The sequence below is a fragment of the Eurosta solidaginis genome, chromosome 4 (genome assembly GCF_040869045.1).
Source record: "Eurosta solidaginis isolate ZX-2024a chromosome 4, ASM4086904v1, whole genome shotgun sequence".
Classification (NCBI taxonomy): Eukaryota; Metazoa; Arthropoda; class Insecta; order Diptera; family Tephritidae; genus Eurosta; species Eurosta solidaginis.
Window position 1 is genome coordinate 79,393,566 of NC_090322.1, and position 18,743 is coordinate 79,412,308.

Sequence of the window (18,743 nt, forward strand, 5' to 3'; positions counted from 1 at the left end):
AGGGTGAAACAAAGACCCATATTTCAGTTACATCTGAGTATAATGCGTATTGAAATTTAGTAGGACAAATTTTATGCGCAGCAATTTCAGAGGTGTATTTAAAGTTTGTCGCTTAGCAGTCCATATAAAGTTTAAGCGTAAACCTATATAGAAGTAAAAAAAACACAGCTACCCTACAAGACGGAGGTAACTAGTTCACCCACACATTCAAAGCTTTTTTCGCTCTCCACTAACACATCGACGTTTCTTGCTGTCATCGAAAAGACAGCGTCATCTTAATACGAGAATTTATTAATTATTCCGGGAAACATTTTAAAACGATGAAAAACTGTAATTGTGGTAATTAAACTAAAAAACTAAAAAAGTGCTTGTGCTACGGGCTTTTAGGTGTGACGTGTGTTAGCTGTTTAGGCACTTCTAAATTAACCTGGCGCATTAACTAGAGGCAGCCAGGTCCTCTTGCCAACAATTGGAATTGGAAGATTCGATTTCCAAAACCAAAAAAGGTAACGTTTTCAAGGCAGTGCACAACCTAAACAAATGTGGTATCAAAAGACGCGTGTCGAGATCCGTTTTTAAAATCTGAAAGTTGTATAGAATCGACGGGATGGCCTAGAAGGTTTCAGGTGGTCATACTAAATCGCTCCCGGGGAGTGTCCTTATCGCTACAACCAAAGCAACATTATTTACTCTCTGCTTTTCATTCATACGTATGTGTATTTTTAAATAATACAAAAAATGTTATATTATTCTAATATATATCATCTCTGCCGGGGTGCGATTCAGCTCAGGATATGCCAAAACAACAAGAAACCTACAATTAAATGCAGATTCACGTGTCATTTGCCAAGGATTTACCGGTAAACAAGGTAATTTCCACAACCAACATGCTTTGGAATACGGTACAAAATTGGTTGGAAGTATTTTCCCAAAAAAGGGTGGAACAACGCATCTTGGTTTGCCAGTATTTGCTTCGGTAATTTATATTGATTTGTATTGATTAAAAATTGCAATAGTAGATAATGTAATGTGAATTAAAATTGAATAGGTAGCCGAAGCAAAAAATGCAACTGATCCGCATGCAACTGTTGTTTATGTGCCGCCACCGGGAGCTGCTGCTGCTATCATAGCAGTATTACAAGCACGACAATTCTTTGATTGGTTGCATAATCGAAATTGTGCCCTAACATGATATGGTTCGCGTTAAGCACGCTATGTTAAAGCAAAATAAATCTCGTCTAGTCAGGCCCGATTGCCCAGGATCATCGCACCAGAAAGGGTAAGTAAATTGCCTACCATATTAAATATATAAACAACATGTATGAATTTGTTAGTGATAATTTGTCATGCTTTTGTTGATAATCAACTGAAGAAGGCAAATACCAAAGAGTTCATGTAAATACCAATTGATTTCTTTAAATAGCGTTTGGAGAACAAAGCCCATATGTATGTATGCATACAGCTGCATAGAAAGGGAGGGATTAATTAATTATGATCAGTAGATTTATAGGATTTTTATTATTTTTCCTGCGTCGCCGTTGCCATTACATTCCGTTAAGAGAGGACATCAACACCTTACCCACAACCAGTTAAAATTTTAGTAAATTTTGCTCTTTTCATTACTGATTCAAAACGTGGGAAGTTATATATGTAGCATTCCATGGAGAATGGTAAATTTTAGCAGACTTTCGCATTGCGGTCATTATTAATATTCAATCCCTAGAAGGTTCAATGTAGTCATATCAATAGGTCCGGAGATGGTCGGGTTAGTACCTCAATGGTGCTTGTTACCGGAACGTAGATAGATAATTTATTGAGGATTGCACAGTGACTTGCACATCTCCTTCACAGCACCTCATCGTAGCCGACTTCCTTGATGAACCCTAGCAGAGTTCTTGGCTTGAGGGATTAAATGTGGGAATGCACTGGCCATGGTGAGCCCATAAACTTAGCTACGTTTTGAGATTGCTTCGCATTCTTGGAGGATATGGTCCGCCGTCTGCTGATCGATCACAAAATCGGCATGTGTTATTCGATAATATGCCCACTTTCTGCATACGGCTGCTCAGTCTATAATGCCCTGTAAGAATAGCTCTTGGGATTCTTCGGTTATCTTTCGATAGGTCTATTATTGCCCTGTAGCGACTTGTGCTATAACTTCCTAACAGTAACTCAGATTGTCTCAAACCTGGCGTATTGCTCCAGTGTTCTTCTCTCTCCCCCCCCCCCCCCCCCCCCCCCTTCTCCTAATAAATGCCCCTGTGAGCCAACTGACAGGAACGGCTCGGGATCGATGGGTCATGCAGTTCCTGTCTCTCTTTCCGGGTTGTCCGCCTGCTCTTGTTGTAGCAGTGCTTCGCCCCATCCAATAGATGCGACAGATCACAAATTGTCATCAATGTCCTCTAACGGGAGTCCAAGGAAACAGAAAGTTTCAACAGGGGTGGACCATAATGAGAGGAGTGCTAGAGGCGTTGATTCCACAATACAGCTAAAAAGATGGTTGGTGTCATGTGGGGACACATTATAAGCAGGACATATGTTTTGTATGTCGGGGTTGATTCTGGATAGGTAAGAGTTTAACCTGTTACAGTATCCAGATCGAAGTTAGGCTAGAGTGACTCCCGTTTTCTTAGAGAGAGTGCATTCCTACTCTGCTAGTTTTTTTCTTTGAGTACAGGATTCACCGGGCAATTCCTGGCATAGAGGTCCGACGCCTGTTTGTGGAGTTCACTCAGGACCTGCTTGTGTTCTTCAGCTTCATACGGCTGTGTTCTCAGGTGCCGTATTTTGTCATAATGTAATGAGGGCGTGAACAACAAGAAGCCACAAAAGATTTGTCAAAGTTACGAGTACGTCGGGTTTTGGGATCAAGCCCAGAGCAACCTGTCCGATGCAACCATCCCTTGCATATGACACACTGACAAGAGTATGACCGTCCTAAAAAGATTCTTTTCCGGCAAACGCAGCAAAACCATTTCTCATGACCGGGGTCAGGAGAAGGACACGGATTCGATACCTTGCCGGAGGAGGAGAGTATGGCACAGACCTGCTGCATGGATCTACTGGGAGGATGATAATTTGTTAGAGGGACGCAACAAACTAAACACTAGAGTCCGCCTGCTCATTACCCTGTACTCCCCTGTGGCCTGGGACCCAATGCAACAGTACTACGTTGTGCACCCAAGGACCAGTGCTGACTTTATTTCGAACGGCACAATTACCTTTAGTGGGGCCTGACTGTCTGTCTGAGTATGGCAATTGTTTCATTGGAGTATCAGCGCTGAAGGTTCAGCTTAGCGCACCAACATATGGCGAATACTTCCGCTTGAAAGCTGCTCGTATGTGCTTTTAGAGGTACTGATATTTTGGCTCTGGGTCCGGAGACTCTGGCGTCGTCAAACCAGGGCCGTAGAGAAAATCCGGGCCCGGGACTAAAAACATTTACGGGCCTCCTATAAAAAATCCACTAATACATTTGATTAACGTGAACTAATGGCATTTCATTCATAAATCATTATTGATGGATTACATCAAAAAAAATGTTTGCCACATCAACTAAATGATTTTTGGTTAAGAGCTGACAATAAAATTAACACAGAATATTTACTATTTGTTTTATTTTATTGTAACGTAGAAATAAAATTCTCTTTTAACAGCCACATATTATTTCAAATAATCTTTTCTAGTTATTTGGTAACATTTTCATACATTTCTGATAAATTTAATGATGATTATAAATTTTAATTATTCAATATAGAATGTTCGGATATCAATGAGTGGCTTTACTTGCTTTTTTCGCTGCAAAATTTTTTATAATAATGTCAAAATTTAACTGTCTTGCCAAAACGAATGCAACACAAAGCGTGGCAAGTCCTAAAACTCGCTCTTTAGATCAACACGATCTATGAAAGTCTTTCATTCTTGAAAGGACGCTGAAGGAACGTTCTGCACTAGATACAGTGACAGGTAAAGTGCAAAAGGTACGTAAACCAATACAAAAGTTGGGGGAAAATTGTATACATATTTTGAAAATAGACGGCATTTAGCAATTCCAATGGTGACAGACCTTTATCAAAATTTGCTTCGTAAATGTGTTTCAAGTGAACTATTGCACATTCTAAGCTTTGAGAAATATCCGACTTGTATTTTTCGACAAATTTTGCTGCGCTCGCCCGAACCGTAGATTCATCCATATCTTAAATTGCCACAAAAAGGAAAAAATATCGTTCAAATTTCTCATAGCTGCAAATCGTTCAGTAATGCCAGTGATTACCGAATCAACGATCACCAAGAATGTATTGTTTTTGAAATCAGACTCTGAATCATCCGTAATCATCTCATTTAAATTATCTTCAGAACGCCTTTTGGGTTTTCTCTTTCGAATGTCCGGAAACTTTGGAGATGTTCAATTGAATAGCAACTGTTTTGCATTCGTTTAAAATTGTTTCCCATTGGTTCCTGATCAACTTCAAATCAGCTAATAAGGCATCTAGATGTCGGACCTCAACATCTGTGGTGGCGTCTCTCGCTTGGAGGACCACGCTTCTTTCATTAATGGTAGGGTTTTGAACCAAATTGAGGACAGCAAGATACATTCGAACTTGTTGATGTACTTGAGAATGCCGGTAACATCGCCGTATGCTTGCGCAGTCAAATTTGGCTTTTGGCTGAAAGACTATGAAGAGAGCTAGGTACATTTTTTTTTGAGGATGTCACATCGTTGTGGAGTGCTGCCGAAGAAAATAATTGCAGCCGTACAACATTCTGCAGCATCAACACCACATAAATTGATAGCGTTTTCTTTTCTGAAATAAATTGTTGCCTAAGTAAATGGTAATACTCTACCCCATCGGGTTAGGGGGCCAGAATATACCCGCGGTAGGTATGCGTAAGAGGGGACTAAAATATCAGATTCCAGGGGCTGTGTAGCGCAACCCTGCAGGTTGTCAACCTCACCTATACGCGGCGAATCCTGTTTCACTAACAGACGAGGCCATGGCGACCCCAAGCTCCTCATGGAACTTGGGATGGGGAGGGAGGGGATGGCCTGAAGGTTTAATGTGGTCACATAAATCGTTCCCGAGATGGTCGGGCTAGCACCTTAATGGTGCTGTGGTACCGGAGCGTACCAGATCTGTATCCGGCAAAGGAACATCACATCTATAATACTCCTCAAAGCCTTTGGGGAGCAACCTTATCGCTACAACAACAACAACAACAACAATAGAGTTACTCCTACCCCAGAAAATGGTCAACATTTATAGTGCATACAAAGAACATTTCAACTCACCAAATTCACTCATATTAACAGAGTATATATGGAAGTTAAGAGCGAATTGAGAGTTTCACAAAGTTGCACTGCCACACCGCTATTTTATATAGGGTAAAAGTGTAACGCTTTTGCGTTGCGAGCAGGCAAGAATTTTCACAAAAGAACGAAATACCCCGTAAAGGCGTTGCCTGTTTTTTAGAATAGAACAACAACGCTTGCGTAACACTTTATCCAGAAAAGAAAACGCTATCATAGCTGCGGGTTGCACAAGGCGAGTAATCAGCATTCGAGTTTTTGTCGAGAATGTGACGTAGTGCTCCGTTGGCGCCGTTATCGTACCCTTGTGCACGACAATCTTCAATCATGTATGGCAAAATTAGATCAGCGATTTTCTGAGCAGTTTTTTGGTTACAATTCACGCAAGCCAAAATCTGTTCTGGAATTGTAAATTTGTTGCTTTCGAATTGAAATGGAGTGAGCGCAAAATGAACGTAGTCAACGTGACTAGCATCAAGGATAGCATCAACGATAATAGCAAAATACTTAGCTTTCTTGCCTTGATCTAATATAGTTTCCCTCACATGCTTTGCACAAATTTCTAAAAACTCATTCTGAATGTCTGGGGAAAGATAGTGAACTTGTAAACGTTTGTGCTGCTATTGTGAAATCCTAACTTTCTCCAAATGATCTCTCAGTATCGGATCATAATGGCTTATGAGATCTTAGATGCCCAAAAAATGTCCATCCTTTCGCTTTTTGAAAAAAAAATAGTGTCCAAAATTCTATACAAAATTTCTTTCCACTTTTGAGTTTCAGTGCTTAGCTGTTCATTGATAAGTGTATCAATTGTAGCCTCCTTTCGAATTAGGTTTTGTAAAGATCGCAATTGAATGTAACATTTAATGTGATCTTCAGTATTTTCGTGTGATGGCAGTTTAGCGTATAGCTTCTTCCATACCTGCAATTTCGAATATTCGCCAGGACAACAAATTTTAGGTCGATTTAAAGTATTGGTACTTAACAGACGACATAATAGGCAATAAAAAGCATTGCTACTGGCACTCCACACCAACCAGTGACGCTCCACTTTCTCTCCATTTGGCAAGATTATGTTTAACAACGAGGTAGGAAATGCCTCGTCATGACAATCACGTGGAAAAATAACAGGGCACTTTTGATGACCTCGACGAATTATTTCGTTGACTTCTTCAGATCGCGTTTATATTTTTTAGTTAAGAGATACTTTACTTTAGATATTTTAAATATGCGAATAAGGGTATTTCCGTATGGGGAGTTGGAAGTTAAAATTTCGTGCCCGGTGACTTTGATTAATCTGAAAAAAGGATGTATTAGAATGACAACATCAGACGCAAACCATTTTTACATATTTTCCCTTTAATTATTAGCGATAAAGTTCCCCGAAATGGCAAAGTATGGAAACTATTAACCCTTCTTATAAAGATAACAGATTTGTGCCTTCTTTCTTCTTTGAGTGATGAAAATTTAGAAACTTTACAGCAAACCATATTCAAACATCACAAACGTTATATCAAATGTTTTAGAAAATTAAAACCAAAGCACCATTTTATGGTGCATTATGCAAGTATTGTTATAATGGCGGACCATTAAAAAAATGTGGTGTATGCGATATGAAGCAAAGCATACATCACTAAAAAAGTATATGAGTAATGTTACTTCAAGACGTAATGGCGCATACTCACTCGCCAAAAAAGTTTCTTTCCAATCCTCTCATTTTATATTTAAGTGTAGCATTCCGCTTGAATTTAAGTATAATGTATCTATAAGTTATAAAGAAATTTCAAAACATGTACAAATTTTCATAAAACTGCATTTTGATGTCAACACGCTTATATTTGTAAAAGAAATTGTATACAAAGCAACTTCATATAAAAGTAATTAATATCTGTGCTTGTTTTTCAATGATAAGTTGTATGTACATAAAATTGAATTTATAGTTATTGATTTAAATAAAAAAGTATATATTATTTCATCGGAAATAGGAGTTCACAGTTTTGATGAACACTATCAAGATTTCCTTACCAAAAAAAATACTAAAGTACTTGCTGTAAATGAAATTGAAAATTTTTTTAGTTTTCCTCTTAACATTCATACAATGTCTAATGACATTTTATATACGACTGAAACCATTATAAATTTTATAATTAGAAAAGAATAAAACAAAGTTATAGTAAATTGAGATATAAGATAAAATAAAATAAAATAAAATAAAAAAGGTATATAAAATAAAATATGATAACATAAAATAAACCGAAATACAATAGAATAAATTTCAATAAGATAAATAAAAGAAAATAAAACAAATAATGTAATAAATAAAATTATAACATAAAATAATATAGATAATATAAAAACTAACTTTTTAATAAAATAAAACAAAACAAAATACAGTTACATCAAATTAAAAACAATAATATAAAACAAAACGAAATGAATAGAATAAAATAAAATACAAGTAAAACAAAAAATAAATAAAATAAATTAAATTAAAATAAGATAAGATAAGATAAAATAAACATTAAAATAATCAATAAAATAAAAAAATAAAATGTGATAAAATAAAATAAACTGAAATAAAACATAATAAATTAGAAAAAGTAAATAACAGAAAATAAAATAAAAAACATAGTAAATAAAATTATAACATTAAATAAAATAATAAATAAAACAAAACGAAATACATTACTTGTACTTTGTAATAATATAAAATAAAATACAGTAAAATAAAATACGAAAAAAGAACAACAAAATTAAAATAAAATAAAACAAAATGAAATACAATAAAATAATTAAAAATATTATAAACTAAAGTAAAATAAGATCAGACAAAATAAAATAAATAATAGACATAAATAAAATAATAAAGAATAAATAAAAAAACAGTAAATTAAAACATAATGAAATAAGTGATTCAAGGTTCGATTCGAGCTCAAGGCCAGGACAATATTTTTTTTTCTAATGATAATTATTGCTATTTTTTAATTTTTCTAAATTTGAAAAATTGAATTTTGTTTTTTGGAATAGTAAGTAGAAAATTTTTCAGACAACCTGCCATAGCTGCGCATAATGAAATAATATAAAATTAGATGAAACAAAATAAAATTAATTAAAGTAAAATGAAATGAAAATAAAATATAATACAGCAAAATTAAATAAAATACAATAAAACAAAATTGCTATTTTCCCATAGCGTCGTTGATCATTTGGGCCTTATTTCACGACTAATTACATACGACTAAAACAATTGTAACTTTTTTAATATGTACAATATTATTCCTTAACGTTATTTAAAAATTACAATAAATATTTGTATTTTACTATTAAAGACTTTTTATAAATAAAATAAAACTCAAAACAGTATTTAACTGCGTTTTGTTCATTCAACGGGTATTATGGTAGATTAGAAATTAAAAGATATGGCTGTTATTTTAACAGTATTCATAGTTGCTTTGAAACTAACAGCATATGTGTTATTTCAACAGCATTCACAGGTGTTTTACAGTAAGAGACTATCTGTTATTTCAACAGTGAAAACCTTCATTTTCAAGTCGACAGGAATCTCTTTTAATTTAACACAAATACTGTTGTTTTTGTCGTTCAAGCTGTCAATTTCAAAATAACGAAAATATGTTGATTTAACAGGGTCACTGTTAATATGAAGACAACAGATGTTTCGTTGTTTTAACTGCCAAATAATGTTGATTTAGGATAAACAATTTGATGCTGTTGAATTAACAGCTTCGAGTAATAGATAAGAATTGACAGTAATTTTGGTTGATTCTACCCATATTTTGGTTGATTGTACCAGCTTTTTTTCTCTGTGTACTCGCTGAGCTTTTGGCGACTACCGTAGGCGCACGAAATTCGCTGTTATCTTGGTGTTTCTTGGAATATAATAATTTTAATCTGCGAGAGAGCCTTACTAGGTTAAAACGTACTCTCTACAAGCAGTGATTAAACTGCAGTAAGAGGGGAAGCTGGAGGCGGCCTTGACTTTTCGAGGCTGTGTTCATGTCAGTCAAGACGACAAAGTCACACAGCCAACAATGATCTCATGTGAAGAGGATCTAGCGCAGTTTCGCTGGTATCCGGCTTATATGTTTGTTTGCAAATTTTCTTTTCTTATTTTTTTTTAACATGTTTATGTTTTCAAACCGTTAAGGTTGCTATGTTTATGTCTGCGTAAAGCTCGTACAGCTTATCATTAAATCTTCTTCGGTACTCGCCATCACCAATACGTAGAGGTCCTAAATCTTTCGAAGATTTTTTTTTTCGAACACTTCCAGAGGCGCTTCATCTGATGTTCATCATGGTCCATGCTTCTGCACCATACAGCAGGACGGGCCACCTCCGGAGTGCCTCAAGCAGGGCCGGGCCCGGGACTAAACAATTTATGGGCCGACTATAAAAAATCCACTAATATATTTGAATTAATGACGTCTCATTCATGAATCACTATTGATGGATTACATCAAAAAAAACTTTTGCCACATCAACTAAATGATTTTTGGACTAAGAGCTGAAAATAAAGTTAACACATTTCTTATTTATACTGTTTTATTGTAACGTAGAACTAAAATCCTCTTTTACATAGCCGCATATTGTTTCAAATAATCTTTTCTAGTTACGTTCTGCACTATCTACAGTGACAGTTATAGTGCAAAAGATACGTAAAGCAACACAAATGTTGGGGAAAATTGTATACAGACTAGCGGACCCTCACCCGCTTCGCTGGGTGAAAGAAAAATAGAAATGAAAAGTGTTCTTTGTTTTTTCTTGTTTTATCATTTAATTCATGTTCGGTCATTATTTTGTGACTTATTCTAATAACAATGTTTTATTTATTTTAGTGACTTACTCTAATGATTGCAAAATAAGAACTTATTCCTAAGCCTTCTGATACACAACATTTTTGGTTTTAGTTTCATGCGTTTCATACATTAACGATGGTTTCCCTACTCGCAAACATCCTACATACAGTTGTCCATATCTAAAGCATGGATAACTTAGGTCAATTCACACAATTGAAGTGTTTGACCTTGTGACTTATTGATTGTAATAGCAAAAGCAAAGCGAATGGGAAATTGAAGTCGCTTATAATCAAAAAGCAAATCTGTTGGAATTATTGGAATGCGCGGAATCAAAACATCTTCACGCTTAAATTTGTCTTTCAAAATTGTTGCTTCAATTACATTGTTCATTGTTCGTTTCACTGCTAATCTTGTCCCATTGCATAGTTTCGGCTGATTGATATTCCTCAATATAATGATCACTGCGCCAACTTTTAATTGCAAACGATGTGGTGGCAAGCCAGGCAAATCAAGTGAGTTCAAAAATTCAATTGGATAATTCACTACATCGTCGGGATTAGTGATTGAATCAATTGATTTATAGGTCACAACCTCACCTGAAATCTTGATTTCGATAGTTTTGTGCAATATGTGGGAATACATTTTGCACTAATTGTACTCTTGATTCTGTTACGATAAAAAAATTAGTTGGAAGTGTGATCATGCCTGTATTCTTATCAATTGGCTTTCGTCCATTTCCAATTTGCAACAAATGTTCGGAAAATTCAGCAGCTGTTGGATCATTCTCTAACTGCACACGAACATTGGTAGTTAATGTGAGTCTTTGAACATACCTCAACAGATTAGAAGAGTTAAGGCATCCTCTCAATTCATCAGCTGCTGATGATTTGGGAATAACAGGCAAAGTTTGTCGAAAATCACCGGCCAATAGAATTAGTGCACCACCAAATATGTTTGTGTTATTTCGCAAATCTTTCAGTGTTCTATTTAAGGCTTCCAGTGATTTTTTATGAGCCATCGTACATTCATCCCATACAATAATTTTACATGTTTGTAAAACCTTTCCCATTCCAGAATTTTTAGAAATATTGCAAGTTGGTTCTTCATTTACTTGCATATTTAATGGTAACTTTAATGCAGAATGTGCAGTGCGACCAATAAAGTTGCCGCTGTTCAAGATGATGCCAAAGGCAATGCTATATTATTCTGTAATCGAATGGTGGCCAAAATTAACGACAACAAAAACGTTTTTCCAGTCCCACCTGGTGCATTTAAGAAGAATATTCCTCCTCTTTCATTTGCAACATTGTCTATAATTGTGTCATATGCCTGCCTTTGTTCTGTGTTTAATTTTGTTAGGTTTGTTGTTACAAATGTGTTCAGCTCATTTCATCATATTCTTTTTCACGTCTTAATTCTGCATTGTATGCATCATGCATCGGACGATTTGGTGCGATCACACCTAACTCACTCAGAGTTTTATTTGCAATCATCAGGCAAAAGTCTTCGATTTTAGTTAATGCCTCATAATATAATTAATCTGTGTAATTCAAATTTGGATTTCATGTAGAATATCTTCTGTCATGTATTCTCGGTAATTTCTCCACATTCCTATTGGGTTTGTTGGGAAACATGTAGCAATAATGATGGAAAATAGTGTTCTTATTTGGTGTGGAGAACTTGTTGCACCTGCATCCATAAGAGTTGCATCCCAATGATTATCATTTTCAAGCAAATTCAATTCTTCGCATGGTTGCCGATAAGTATAAGAAAGATGACCATTAGCTCGTTTCAAACTTTGGAATGATCTTGGGACGAGAATATCAACTAAGAGTAAACGTAAATAGAAACATTCCGCTTGACTTGGATGCACAGTGTAAAGTCGTCCGATTGCATCACCCAAATGAACACCAGGATATCCATCTGCAGGCATTCCTCGTTGCCTTCGTACCCATGACTTTGATGATGCATTCCAAGTATAATATTTAGGCACATTTGAATAAAGCAATGTTCATGCAAATGAATCTGTTTCACATAAGTAGAAAAATGCAGTTAGTGTTGTTGCTGGTGGTCGTTCGGCCATTTGTTGAGCAGTATTTTTAGTGAAATAAACACGTTGCCCACTTTTTTATGGACTGACAAATGAATAAAACCTGGATGGTGATCATGAATCGGAAATGATTATATTTTTTTAAAAACTGCTTCGTTCCCACTAATGTATCTTCTCATTTGGCATTTAGTAATTTCATCATTTTGATTTGCTACTCCAAATAGTGCCATGTCACTTCCTTTATTGATATATTTGCATATGTATTTGATGAATTTTACGGAGTTACAATATTCAACATTTATATGTGCGTTAAATGTTTTTGATAATAATTTGGAATACGGAACTATCCAACGGTTATCGATCTCCACATCTTGATTATTTATTTTCACAGTGACTGTTTTTCCATTATCTTCTGGTGATCTTCTACGGTACAATGGATATCCATCATTTCCAGTCATTGTTTCAGCAATTAATTGCTTTGGGTAATTTTTTGAACATTTACCATCAACCATACATGGAGAATTTTGATCTAACGTACCACACGGTCCATGAATCATGTTTTTGGTTACAGTAGCATGTTCTATGTTTTTTCCCCTCCAAATTGACCACGTGCAGAAACCAAAAAAACTTAGAACAGAAGCCGTCATTCATCGGCGAAATTTTTGACTATTTTATTGAAATATCGGTTGTAATTTTGTATTTTTTCTTTACTTTTAGAGAAAATATTTAAGAAAAGAGATTGTTTTCACACTTCCGCAGATATTTTCATTAAAATTTCCAAAATAATAATTATTTCTGGCCTTCATTTACACTTTTCACTTTCACTGTTTTGCCACCTTAACTTACCACGTCCGTTCTGTTCCAATGCCACGGCGAAAAGACGCGCTGTATAAGCTTGTGCTTCGTCTCAAAACTACTGAAATCATCCACCACCATCAAGACGATCACTAATAACCTTTCGTCTATTTTGCTCGATTGTCGTCTCACTTTTTTCTTGTATTCGAGTTACAAACTACCTATCTAAACGACAACAACGTAACAATAAATTGTTTTCATGTGGCCAGACGAACGTTTACTTACATGATACATATACACGAACGAATCGTCTGGCAGACGAAACGATCGTTCGTCTTGAGATACACAATCAGGCTGTATGTTTGTGATTAACAATGCTGTCAAAGCCACCAATACCACAATCCACGCATTGCAGCATTTGAATGCTGGTTTTCTGTACATAAATGTAAAATGTACTCTCCATGCAAACCGTTTACAACAACAACCACACGCTTAAGAGGAACGCTACCTCGCATGGTTGAATGATATGGTTGGCTCAAATCATCAGCTGATTTTATTTTTTTCATTGCATGGTCGCTGCGGTTGTCAAAAGGAGATACAAAATGTAAACAAAGACTGTTGTTGGGCATGGTTGAATGATAATTAACATGTGTCTCTTCAATGTGGTTAAAATCGGTTCAGCCATTCTCCGTAAAGTTCATCACAACGCGAAAAACGGCAAAATTTTTATATATATAGATTTGAAACATAGATGGCTATTAGCAGTTCCAATGGTGACAGACCTTTATCAAAAATTGCTTCGTAAATGTGTTTCAATTGAATTATTTCGCATTTGAGAAACGTCCGACTTGTATTTTTCGACAAATTTTGCTGCACTCGCCCGAACCGTAGTTTCACTCATGCCACAAAAAGAAAATGTCGCGTTCAAATTTCTCATAGCTGCAAATCGTTCAGTAATGCCAGTGATTACCGAATCGACAATCACCAAGAATGTATTGTTTTTAAAATCAGACTCCGATCCGTAATCATCTCATTATCTTCAAAACGTCTTTTGGGTTTTCCCTTTCGAATGTCAGGAAACTCTAGCGAGATGTTGAATTGAATAACAACTGTTTTGCATACGTTTAAAATTGTTTCCCATTGGTTCCTGATCAATTTCAAATCAGCTAATAAGGCATCTAGATGTCGTGGTGCCCCCCATAAATTCAGAAAACAAAAATTCAGAATCACATTTTTTCAGAAAACATTAGTCAGAACCCTTTTTCCAGACAAAATTCAGAGGTCAAAACTCAGAAGTCAAATCTCAGAAGTCAAATTTCAGAAGTCAAAGTTCAGAAGGCAAAATTTAGAAGTCAAAATTCAGAAAGTAATAACACGACAGAAAAAACATAAAATTTTTCTCAAAATTCAGAAACCCTCATTTATTTGGAAGGAATTATGTATAAAGAAAAGTAGTAAAATCTAAAATTTTAAATTGTGTGCAATAGCAAGCATGTAATTAATTAAATCTTTTCGCGTTTATCTTTTCAAATGAATTTACAATACTAAAAAAACGAAGTCTTTATATTTTATCTTGCGTTTCCGATATGGCTCGCCTCTAGCTGAAAATTGCTGCAGTTTTGTTTCTGTTATTGCATGTTCGTTTTTATTTTATTTATGAAATTAAATATGTTAGGGTGTATCCCAAACTCACTTAGAATGACATTGTGCCACCTTTCGATAGAATTATTTATACGGACTTCACCCAATTTGGTGATATTATACATATTCCATAATTCGACTGGATATAACGCCTTCTTTCGACGTTGCTGTGTTCCAGGCTGAAAAAATTTTCAGAAGTCAAAATTCAGAAAGTAATCAGACAGCAAAAAAACATAAAATTTTGCGCAAAATTACTTTCTGAATTTTGACTTCTAAATTTGACTTTCTAATTTTGACTTCTGAAATTTTACTCCTGAATATTGATTTCTGAATTTTTGTTTCTGAATTTTGGCTTTCTGAAAAAAAGGGTTCTGACTAATGTTTTCTTAAAAAATGTGTTTCCGAATTTTTGTTTTCTGAATTTATGGGGGGAACCAGATGTCGGACCACAATATCTATGGTGGCGTCTCTAGCTTGGAGTACGATGTTTCTTTCATTAATGGTAGCCAGTATTTTGAATAAAATTGAGGACAGCAAGATACATTCGAACTTGTTGATGTGCTTGTGCAGTCAAATTTGGCTTAAATAATGCGTTTAGTGCTTGTGTTAATCCTGGAACGTGGTTTGCGAATGGTCTGATTGCCTCAATTCTAGCCAACCACCTAGTGTCTGAAAGACTGTGAAGAGAGCTCGGTACATTTTTTTGAGGATTCCCCATTGTTGTAGACTGCTGCTGAAAATAGTAAAACATTTTTGTACAACTCCGAAGAAAGTAATTGCAGCCGTACAACATTCTGACGCATCAACACCACATAAATTCAGACTGTGGGTTGCACAAGGCGAGTAATCTTTTAATGGGATTTCATGTTAACCTAGAGTATGGCAAATTAAAGTAGCGATTTCCTGACCAGTTTTTGGTTACAATGCACGAAAGCCAAAAAACCGTTCTTAAATTGTAAAATTTGTTGCTTTCGAATTGAAATGGAGGTAGCGCAAAATGAACGTAGTCTGTTACGTGACTAGTATCAGGCGTAGCATCAACTATAATAGCAAAATACTTGGCTTTCTTGCGTTGATCTAATATAGTTTCCCTCACGTGTTTTGTACAAATTTCTATAAACTCGTTCTGAATATCTGGGGAAAGATAGTGAACTTGTAAAAGTTTGTGCTGCTGTTATGAAATCCTAACTTTCCTCAAATGATCTCTAAATATCGGATCATAATGGCTTATGAGATCTTAGATGCCCAAAAAATGTCCATCGTTTCGTTCACCAAGATATATACTTTCGCATTTGGAAGCTAGGCCTCCTTCACTCAAAAATAAAATAGTGTCCAAAATTCTATATAAAATTTCTTTCCACTTTTGAGTTTCAGTGATTAGCTGTTTATAAGTGTATCCATTGTAGCCTCCTTTTGAATTAGATTTTGTTAAGATCGTCATTGAATACAACATTTAATGTGATCTTGAGTATTTTCGGGTGCTGGCAGTTCATCGTATAGCTTCTTCCCACCTGCAATTTCGAATATCCGTCAGGACAACACATTTTAGGTCGATTTAAAGTATTGGTGCTTAACAGAAGACATGGTATTCACTAAAAAGCATTGCTATTGGCATTCCACACCAACCAGTCACGCTCCACTTTCTCTCCATTTGGCAAGATTCTGTTTAACAACGAGGTAGGAAATGCCTTGTCACGACGATCACGTGGAAAAATAACAGGACACTTTTGATGACCTCGACGAATTATTTCGTTGACTACTTCAGACCGAAACAACAAATTATTCACGGTACCGATGTCGAAGTCGTTTAAATAATATGGACTTTGATACAGAGTTGGTGGTATTGTTGGAAGGTCTTTTGAAGATGAAACTTTATCAGTGTCACCACGAAACTTTACGATTTTGGGTTCATGTAAACATACATTTTTGTTTGATGTTTTTATTGTCTCCTCACTGTTCGAAGGCCCAAGCAAAAAATCATTATGAATAGTCGAATCGGATGCGGAACCTGAATGGTTTTGAGCCAGCTGCCAAATGAACTATTTATTCTTAAATTTTAAGGTAAAGACTTTTCTAATCATTTTTTACACTTTACTATAATAAAACGAAATGCAGATATTCGTTGCTTTTGAAATTCGGCTTAAAAATTGCACATGGAACAACTAAAGACACCTGAAAAATGTCTTAGTACCTCTATATCGCAGGTCTCTCAGAAACCACGGGCCCGGAGGGAATCACCCCTCCCCCTTTGACTCGGGTTCACCTTTGTTAATCACATCAACTTTGCAATTCCTAAAGCTTACCCAAATTTAGCATTTCTAAAGCGATATGCGAACGGTTTTAAAGATCCTAGTCGAATCGATAGTCGAATCGGATGCGGAACCTGAATGGTTTTGAGTCAGCTGCCAAATGAACTATTTAGTCTTAAATTTTAAGGTAAAGACTTTTCTAATTATTTTTCACACTTTACTATAATATTAAAACGAAATGCAGATATTCGTTGCTTCTGAAATTCGGCTTAAAAATTGCACATGGAACAACTAAAGACCCCTGAAAAATGTCTTAGTACCTCTAAATCGCAGGTCTCTCAGAAAACACGGGCCCGGGGGGAATCACCCCTCCCCCCTTTGACTCGGGTTCACCTTTGTTAATCACATCAACTTTGCAATTCCTAAAGCTTACTCAAATTTAGCATTTCTAAAGCGATATGCGAACGGTTTTAAAGATCCTTATACAAGAAAATCATTTTATAATTGCCTTGTTAGATCGAAGTTAGAATACGCCTCCTATATTTGGAACCCATTCTATGCTTCTCATTCCGACAGGTTTGAGCGTGTGCAACGGAGTTTCACTCGTTTTGCTCTCCAACCGCTTTACTTCGATGATCCTTTTCCATCTTATAATGCCCGATGATTGCTTATAAACTTGAAACCTCTTGCTAGTAGGAGAATCATAAAGTCTTTAATGTTTATCTATGATGTTTTCAATGGGCTTACTGACTGTACAGTTTTGCTTGAGCAAATACGTTTCAACGTCCCTAATGATTTAATAACCATAATTTTGCCCCCGTTACTAGAGCTGTTAACGCGCTTAATAATATCTACATGAAGATATATCTTGATTTTACAATGCCAAGAACTGACTGAATAAAGAAAAATTATAATAAATAAATAAGTGACTTGTAGGGCATGATTTTCGTTTGCCGAGAGGGGACTTTACTTTTCAAATGTCTACCTAGTCCAAAGTAGCATTTATTGGCAAGAGTGGTTCTTCGCTGGATTTGGGAGCTGAGGTTGTTATTAGTGTTAATCCTGGTTCCCAAATAAGCGAAGTCGTTTACTATTTCGAAATTATGGCTCCAAACAGTAGCGTGGCGCCAATACGCATATGAACTCTTTGCTCGATGACAGCAGGTACTTCGTTTGGTCCTTATTCACCATCAAACCCATATTTACCGCTTCTTTTTCCAGTTTGAAGTAAGCTGACATTACGGTATTCAGGTCGATGATATTAGTATCATCAGCATACGGCAGTAATTGCACGCTTTTATAGATTATTGTTCCAGAGCGGTTAAGTTATGCGGCTAGTATAATTTTTTCCAGCATCAAAAATTGTCTGACACCCCGTTTAGTTTCGGACGGCTCGAAGAGGTCCATCCCAATTCTGTCTGAGCTGATGGTGTCGCTCAACGTCATTTTGCACAGCCGTATAAGTTTTGCGTGGAAACTAAATTCCGGCATAGCGGCATATAGGCAGCTCATTTTCGTGCTGTCAAAGGCGACTTTAAAATCTACGAAGAGGTGATATGTGTCGATTGTTTTTTCGGGGTTTTTTCCCAGATTTGATGCATTGTGAAAATCTGGTCGATGGTAGATTTGCCAGGGCTGAAGCCGCACTGATAATATCCAATCAGCCGATTCACGGTGGAGCCGTGTGTAGAAGTCCACACATAAGTCCAGAAGTGGGGAAAGCTTCTGACCGCCATTCACCTGGGAATGGCTAGAGCGATTCTTTTGCATGCGGTTCAAGCAGCTCACTACTGCCGGTCGCTTGCGGCCAAGTATCCTCTGGGTAGCCGCTAAACACCCCTTTAGCGGTGAGCTAATGTGAGCAGGCGACAACCTGGCTAGGC

At 36.1% G+C, this 18,743-nt stretch overlaps 1 long non-coding RNA gene across 2 annotated transcripts in view; it reads left to right on the forward strand.

Moving 5' to 3' along the window:
* Window positions 1-266: 266 nt before the first annotated feature.
* Window positions 267-18,743, forward strand: part of LOC137250005 (uncharacterized) — a 259,672-nt gene continuing 241,195 nt past the window's right edge. Inside the window, exons 1-4 of one of the 2 annotated variants that reach the window (XR_010952686.1) lie at window positions 267-710; window positions 787-976; window positions 1,049-1,279; window positions 3,761-7,326. This is a non-coding gene — a long non-coding RNA (uncharacterized lncRNA). Of the gene's footprint in view, window positions 711-786; window positions 977-1,048; window positions 1,280-3,760; window positions 7,327-18,743 lie in introns of those variants that run through there. The other variant, XR_010952685.1, reaches the window with a different exon arrangement.